The sequence below is a fragment of the Ostrinia nubilalis genome, chromosome 16 (assembly GCF_963855985.1).
Source record: "Ostrinia nubilalis chromosome 16, ilOstNubi1.1, whole genome shotgun sequence".
In the NCBI taxonomy this organism is placed as follows: Eukaryota; Metazoa; Arthropoda; class Insecta; order Lepidoptera; family Crambidae; genus Ostrinia; species Ostrinia nubilalis.
This window is the reverse complement of record NC_087103.1, coordinates 10,891,110-10,898,707: the sequence shown is the minus strand read 5'-3', so window position 1 is coordinate 10,898,707 and position 7,598 is coordinate 10,891,110. Positions and strand designations below refer to the sequence as shown.

The 7,598-nt window shown below is 36.8% G+C and overlaps 1 long non-coding RNA gene across 1 annotated transcript; it reads right to left on the bottom strand.

The window, feature by feature from the left end:
* Nucleotides 1-1,023: 1,023 nt before the first annotated feature.
* Nucleotides 1,024-7,250, bottom strand: LOC135079381 (uncharacterized). The gene is made up of 2 exons (XR_010258790.1): nucleotides 6,677-7,250; nucleotides 1,024-1,681 (listed from the first exon to the last, which is right to left on the bottom strand). It is a non-coding gene; the product is annotated as an uncharacterized LOC135079381 (long non-coding RNA).
* Between the last annotated feature and the right edge of the window lie 348 nt (nucleotides 7,251-7,598).

Here is a 7,598-nt window from a genome sequence, read left to right as displayed (position 1 = left end):
AAATAGAGAATATTTCGCAGAAAAGGCAAGCGCACTCCAAATGGCATCCATCCCCCTTAAGATAAAGTAGGACGATCGGATTATGTAGTGAGCCGAGATGCGAACGAGTGATAGAGCCCGTTATTCGCAGGTATACGCTTTGCATCGGACTTATAACGTAGGCGCACTTAGAAGTTTCGCCAACAAATAGAGAACATTTCGCAGAAAAGGCAAGCGCACTCCAAATGGCATCCATCCCCCTTAAGATAAAGTAGGACGATCGGATTATGTAGTGAGCCGAGATGCGAACGCGCGATAGGGCACGACCGTCCGCGCCTACACGCGTCGCGTCGGACGAATCACTCCATAAATCCCGTCGAGAACTTGTTGTTTGCTTTGTAATATGTCCGGATTCCACTTAACCCTTAATTTGGCAGACTCATTATTTATCAAAAAATAAAAATACATCGTCGAATTTATGTTCTTAGGGTTATTTATAGGTCGGAAAAAAATATATAAAAAATCGGAACTTCACCAAATAGAAAAAAAACAATGTTCATCCCGATGAACACTGCCAAATACATGGAGAATTTTAACTGTTCATTGGGGTGAACATTGCCAATTTAGGGTAGCGGCATTAAATTAAAACAATTATTCATATAAAAAGTAAAATTTATATTATCAAATGCTTTTTGGTGCACAAAATAGTAAGAAATTAACTATTACCATACAATTTTGTGTGATCGTTGAGGTAAAACAATGTTTAATGTTTATAAAGAAAAAATCATTTTTTTTTTCATATAACTTAAAAGTGGACAAGTCGCACTAAATAATAAAAAAACAGCTCCCACATTTATAAAATATATTCTTCAGGGTTTAAATAAAAAAGTAAAAATGATTTTAATCAAAAATATTCTTTGGAACTACAAACTTTGAATCTACAAACAACCGCTAAATTAAAATATGTAATTATTTAGCATGTAAATTTAGAAAACAATTATGTCCACTTGTCTTCGCTGACATTCGGAGCCAATAAAACTCAGGTTTGATGAATATTTCGTATTATTTGAAAATGTATTACAATAGTGCGTATCGCGCGGCGACTGGAAGGTAAGTGATTTTGACAGTACAAAATACTTAGTATGAAGTTTAAGAACGCCTGCGACAAAGCAATAGCAAACAATTACATGTATTAGAAATTACGATTTAGTTAGGAAAGGAAGTTAATTGATTATTTAATTATAAGTTATGCAATTAAGTATTAGAGACGCTTGATAGACGGATTGAGCCGCAACATCTTCCCGCCTCGTTGAAAGGAACTTTCAACATGAAGAATCTTCGGTTGGTAGTGGACATAGACGAGTGAGCGGTCTTCTTACGCATCCTCGCACGGTGTTGACATCTGCTACCCGGGAGATCCCATCAGTACCAGGAAATAGTCTGGCGACTCTGCCTAGTCTCCAGTTCAGAGGTGGTACGTGTTCCTCGTGTATCAGTACCATGTCTCCAATTTTGAGTTTTGTGATATTGTCCTTCCATTTGGTCCTCTGTTGTAGTTCTCCAATATATTCCTTCTGCCATCTATTCCAAAAGTGCTGTCGCAGCTTCTCAAGACGTTCGTATCGCCGAAGACTAGTTTCTTTAGAGTTGTGTAGATCTGGCGCTGGCAACGATGTCATCGGTCTGCCGATCATGAAGTGTCCTGGGGAGAGAGGAAGGAAGTCATTTGGTGAGGAAGATAAGGGATACAAGGGTCGGCTATTTAAGATGGCCTCCACTTGCGCAAACAATGTAGAAATCTCCTCAAAAGTAAGGTGGGTATTTCCCATTACACGTTTAATATGATGTTTGGCTGATTTTATTCCAGCTTCAAAAATACCTCCGAAGTGAGGAGCGTATGCTGGAGAGCAAAAAAACTTGATACCTTCGCGATTTGCAAAATCACAAAGAGTAGATTCATTTTCCTTTATAAACTGACCAATTTCTTTGTAGGAAGCCACGAAATTACGACCGTTGTCGGAAAATACCTCCGCTGGCTTTCCTCTACGAGCTATAAATCTTCGTAATGTCATTAGAAAAGCGTCTTTGGACAGGTCACTGACCGCTTCTAAGTGTATGCATTTGTATCGCATACAAACAAACAAACATAAATAGCATTTAATGACACGACTGCCTCGTCCTTTTCGATTTAAAATATAAAATGGTCCTGCATAGTCCAAACCCACAGACATAAATGGATAACCAGGTGTTATTCTTTGGGCTGGAAGGTTACCCATCTTTGGGCACAACGTTTTACCTACTACGCGCCTACAACGCACGCAGTTATTTACAACACGCCTGGCAAGACGCCTGCCGTTCACTGGCCATACGGTTTCACGGACAGTGGCTAACAATAATGAGGGACCTGCATGCATATTTCGTATGTGTTCACGCTCAAAATATAATTTTGTAAAACGATGGGAGGCATGAAGTAATATAGGGTGTTTTTTCTCATAAGTGTATGCCGAGGCATCAATCCTCCCGCCCACCAGTATGAGCTGCTTATCTGTGTCAAAAAATGGCGATAATGAAAGTATTTTAGATTTTGACTTCAATGATTTGTCATTTATTAAATTATCATATTCTACGGGAAACGATTGACGTTGTGCAATGGAACATAAACAATTAAATGCATTATTTAGTTCTTCAGTGGTTAAAGAATTTAATTGTTTGTTTTTTGGATTTTTTACGTTATTGATAAATCTTTTTATATAAGCAAATGACCTTAATAATTTGTTGAAATTGGAATAATTATCAAAATTAATTATAGACTCGAAAATGGTAACTGCATTAGATTTAATTTCATGTAATATTTGTTGATTATTTTGTTTTAAAATCGGCCAATCTGATGAATCATTGGTTAAAAATTCTGGGCCTTGCCACCATAAATTCATAGATATTAATTGATTTGTGTTTACACCACGAGTGATTAGATCTGCGGGATTTTGTGACGTAGGCACGTAACGCCAAGATGAAACATTGGTTATTTCTGAGATTGCATTAACACGATTGGCTACAAAAGATTTTAATTGCCTTGGATCGTGTTTTAGCCAAGCCAAAACAATGCTTGAATCGCACCAATGAATAATACGCGTCGGTTTGCATCGTATTCGTAACGCATCTGTGACTGACTTGCACAATCGCGCGGCGAGCAAGGCACCCAACAACTCGAGACGCGGCATTGTTGTAGGTTTTACCGGAGCGACTTTCGATTTAGAACACAACAACTTAACGCTCACATTGCCATTAGCGTTCACCGTACGCATATAGATGCAAGCACCGTAAGCATATTGAGATGCGTCACTGAATGAATGTAATTCAATACAAATAGGGTTGTCACACAGTACTAATCGTGGAATTCGTAATTGATTTAAATATGTCATATTATTTTTAAATATTTCCCAACTATTTTTAATGTCTTGTGGCACTGGTTCATCCCAGTCTATTTTTTGTAGCCACATTTTTTGCAATAGCATTTTAGGCTGTATTATAACAGGGCTTAATAGACCTAGTGGGTCGAATATCTTGAAAGATTGAGACATAATTGACCTTTTAGTAATTGATGCATTATTATCTTGCGGGGTGAATTTTGTTGGAAAATGCAAGGTATCGGTGGATGGATCCCATCCTAGACCGAGTGTACAGGTTGATTCACTAAATATTAAATTTTCCTGATTACCTGATATGTTAGAGTTTTGAAACAATGTGCGTGAATTACTTTTGTACTTTCGTAAATTAAAACATCCTGAACTTAATACTTTAGAAATTGAATATTGTAAATTGCGTAAATCCTCTTCTTGATCACACCCTGTAATTAGATCGTCTACATAAAAATCATTTTTAATTATTTCCTTCACTATTTCATCTTCGCACTCGTCACCTAGTTGATAAATACATCGAGTGCTCAGATAACTAGCGCTGGCTGTGCCATACGTTAATGTGTTTAGCCTTAATATTTTAATAGGTTGAGATTCGTCGTTTCTCCACAATATTAATTGCAGATTGCGGTCTGACTCATCGACCTCAACTTGGCGGTACATCTTTTCGATGTCGCCGGTTAGTAAATATTTATATTGCCTAGCCCTAATTAGAATAGAGAATAAGGAATCTTGCACATTGGGACCTGACCTCAATATGTCATTAAGTGAGTATCCTGAAGTCGATGCTGCCGAGCCATCAAAAACTACTCTCAACTTGGTGGACTCGCTAACTTCCTTCAGAACAGCATGATGACAGAGAAAATATGATGGATCAGGTTTTATGTTAATTTCTGAAAGATGTCCTAAACTTGAATATTCCTCTATGAATTTACAATATTCTGACTTTAGATTAGCATTTCGTTTGAATCGTTTTTCTAATGAGATGAATCGTCTTTTAGCGAGAGCGAATGTGTCACCTAAACAATCAGCTGTGTCCTTTAAGGGCAGCTTCACACTAAACCTGCCATTGTTTAAACGAACTGTATTTTGTAAAAAATGGTTTTCGCATTCCTCATCATTTTTGTTTAGGATGCGTTTTTGGGGAATCTCTTCAAGATCCCAAAATATAGGAAGCATTTTGTCTACTTCATTGTTTGAATTTTGTGAAATAGAAGCATGGTTACATTGTACTGACTTAGATGATGAATTTTGTGTAAATATAGGACCGGAAATTAGCCACCCTAATTTAGAATTATGCAATTTAGGACCTGGGCACCCCAGAGAACGTTGTTCGTTCTCAAGAATGTCCCAAAAAATGTCTGCCCCGATTAATATATCAATCTTGGAGGGCTGGTTAAAGGTGGGATCGGCCAGTATGATGGATGATGGTAATTTTAGAGTTTTGATATCGATAGGAGCCTTTGGCAGCTCTGTAGTTATTTCATTCAGTACGAAGCATGATAATTGTGTACTGAACGATGTATTTAGTGACTGTAATTGAACGTTACAAATTTCTATGGGCTGATTAGAACAGCTGTTACCTATTCCTATAACCTGTATGTTATTTAGACGGTTAGATTTTAGCTTTAGTTTATTTTGTAATGACTTAGTGACAAAAGATGACTGGCTTCCACAATCCAACAATGCACGCACCTTTATTGACTGGTTTGTGATGGGATTGAGAACGTCTACTAAGGCAGTTGACAGAATCACTTGTTGGTTTTGTATGGAATGATTGACAATAGTTGTAGATTCAGAATCATTGATTGAAATGTTAGACTTGTATGATATTGTGGGATCATGAAGAAGCGTATTGTGTCGCTTTTTGCACTCGCGACATGGTCCCATGCGGCAGTTATTTAATGAATGACCTTGCCTTAAGCAGTTGCTACATAATTTATGATTTTTTACATCATTAAGCCTATCTTGTACACTTTTGGACTTAAAAACAGAACAATCATATATTCTGTGATTGTCTCCACATACAACGCACACAAAAATATTGTGAGGCGTCTGTGTATTTACACTAGTAAGCGCTTTGGTGTAAGTAGTGCCTTTATTGTAATAATTATTATTGGATTGTTGTCCATAACTGCGTGACGTTGTGGGTGAATTTTTACTGAAATTATTGTTGCTATCGAATTTATTTCTATTAATTGATTCCAAAACGTCAGCTCGGTCAATTAAAAATTTATTAAATTGAGCTAAAGTAGGCATATCTTCAAGTGTGTTACGAAACTCTTCCCACTTAGTAAGAGTACGATTATCCAATTTAGATGAAAGCATGAAAATGAGAAGCATGTCCCACTTGTCAGTAGGTTGGCCTAAACTGGACAATGCACGTAGATTTTTTGTCATGTGATCTACTAAGAATCGTAACGACTTTTCTGATTCCCGAGTTATTGATTGAATGCTTAGTAAGGAATTTAAGTGATGATTTGTTAAAAGTCGTTTGTTATTGTATCGATTGCAGAGAAGCTGCCATGCCTGTTCATAATTGGCTGATGACATTTCGAAGTTAGATATAATTCTTGCCGCCTCTCCCTCTAAGTACGAGACAAGATAGTGAAATTTGTGAATATTAGAAATCCTATTGTTGTTATGAATCAAACTTTCAAAGGTATCGTGAAATTCCAGCCAGCGGAAATATGTTCCGTCAAATTTCGCAATTTGTATCTGTGGCAACTTGAACCCCATATTATGATCGGATGAGCATTGAGCAGAAGCAGTGACATCATGAAATATAGATTCGCGCCTTTGTTGAATGTCACAGTTATAAGAATCAATAATTTTCTTACTTGCTGCAATATTGATTATAAAATCATTCTCGATGCTCTCCCGTTCGTCTATTTCCCTGTCTAAATTATCTGAATTTAACACCTCAATCTGATTTTGCAATTCGTCAAACCTCAATGATAAAGACTCAAACTTTCCAAGTTTGAGCGTAAGTTCAGCCAAATCAACACTGGTTAATTCCTCTTTTTGTTGTATATTGCATAAAAAGTTTCTAAATTTAGTGATTTGACCTTTGATCGACTTTCGCTTCACACTTAATTCTTTAAAATTAAAATTGCATTCACTGGAGGTAGACATGATGTTAAATAAAATTGCAATGAAATGTAAATTCCAATTAACTGTAAATTGCAATATGAATTGAGGTAATTAGGTATCAAGTTATGTAAAGAAAAAAAGCTCACGCTCCTCCCTCGGCGGTAGTCTTGATAGCTGGAACTACGCACTCGTTGGTGATGCAGCGTAAGGCTGAGTGTAGGCCAGAGCCGGAACAGCTGGAATATTCGGCAAATAGTTTTAGCCGACACGAAATAATTGGCACGGTGAAGTGCAAGTAAATTGAATAGATGGGCCACCAACTTGGCGTTAAATTACGTATGAATTGTGCAAAAGTAACTTAATTACCAAGTAAATTATTGTATTGAATGAATTGAAAATGATTTGAAATTGAAAGTGTGAAAATATGCAAATTTTATTTTTATATTTGATTTGAAGGTAGAAAAATATAACGGTTTTATGCAAACTAAAATCTTGTATAATTTGGCAATTACGAATAAAATTGAGGATTTAATTATTTGTGAATAGGTACGATTGCATGCAACAAGCTTTAGTCTATAAATAGAATTGGATAATGGACGTTATTATGGAATGCGATAGGTTGTAGGAATGATAGGAGGAAAGGATTTTGGAAATTTGGACACTTATCTCATGAACTGCAGCCGGTGTGAAGCTTTAGATCGACTCCTGTGCCAGTATCAGCAGCTCAATCGGTGTTCCCTTGTCCTCGGTGATGGATTTCGTCTTCCTGAAGTCAGCACGATGACGCGGCGAACTTTTTGCAGGATATTGGCGAATTCTTCTTGGTTTCGTGGCTAGGTTCCCCTCATGGGCCACCAATTTATGTCTTCGCTGACATTCGGAGCCAATAAAACTCAGGTTTGATGAATATTTCGTATTATTTGAAAATGTATTACAATAGTGCGTATCGCGCGGCGACTGGAAGGTAAGTGATTTTGACAGTACAAAATACTTAGTATGAAGTTTAAGAACGCCTGCGACAAAGCAATAGCAAACAATTACATGTATTAGAAATTACGATTTAGTTAGGAAAGGAAGTTAATTGATTATTTAATTATAAGTTATGCAATT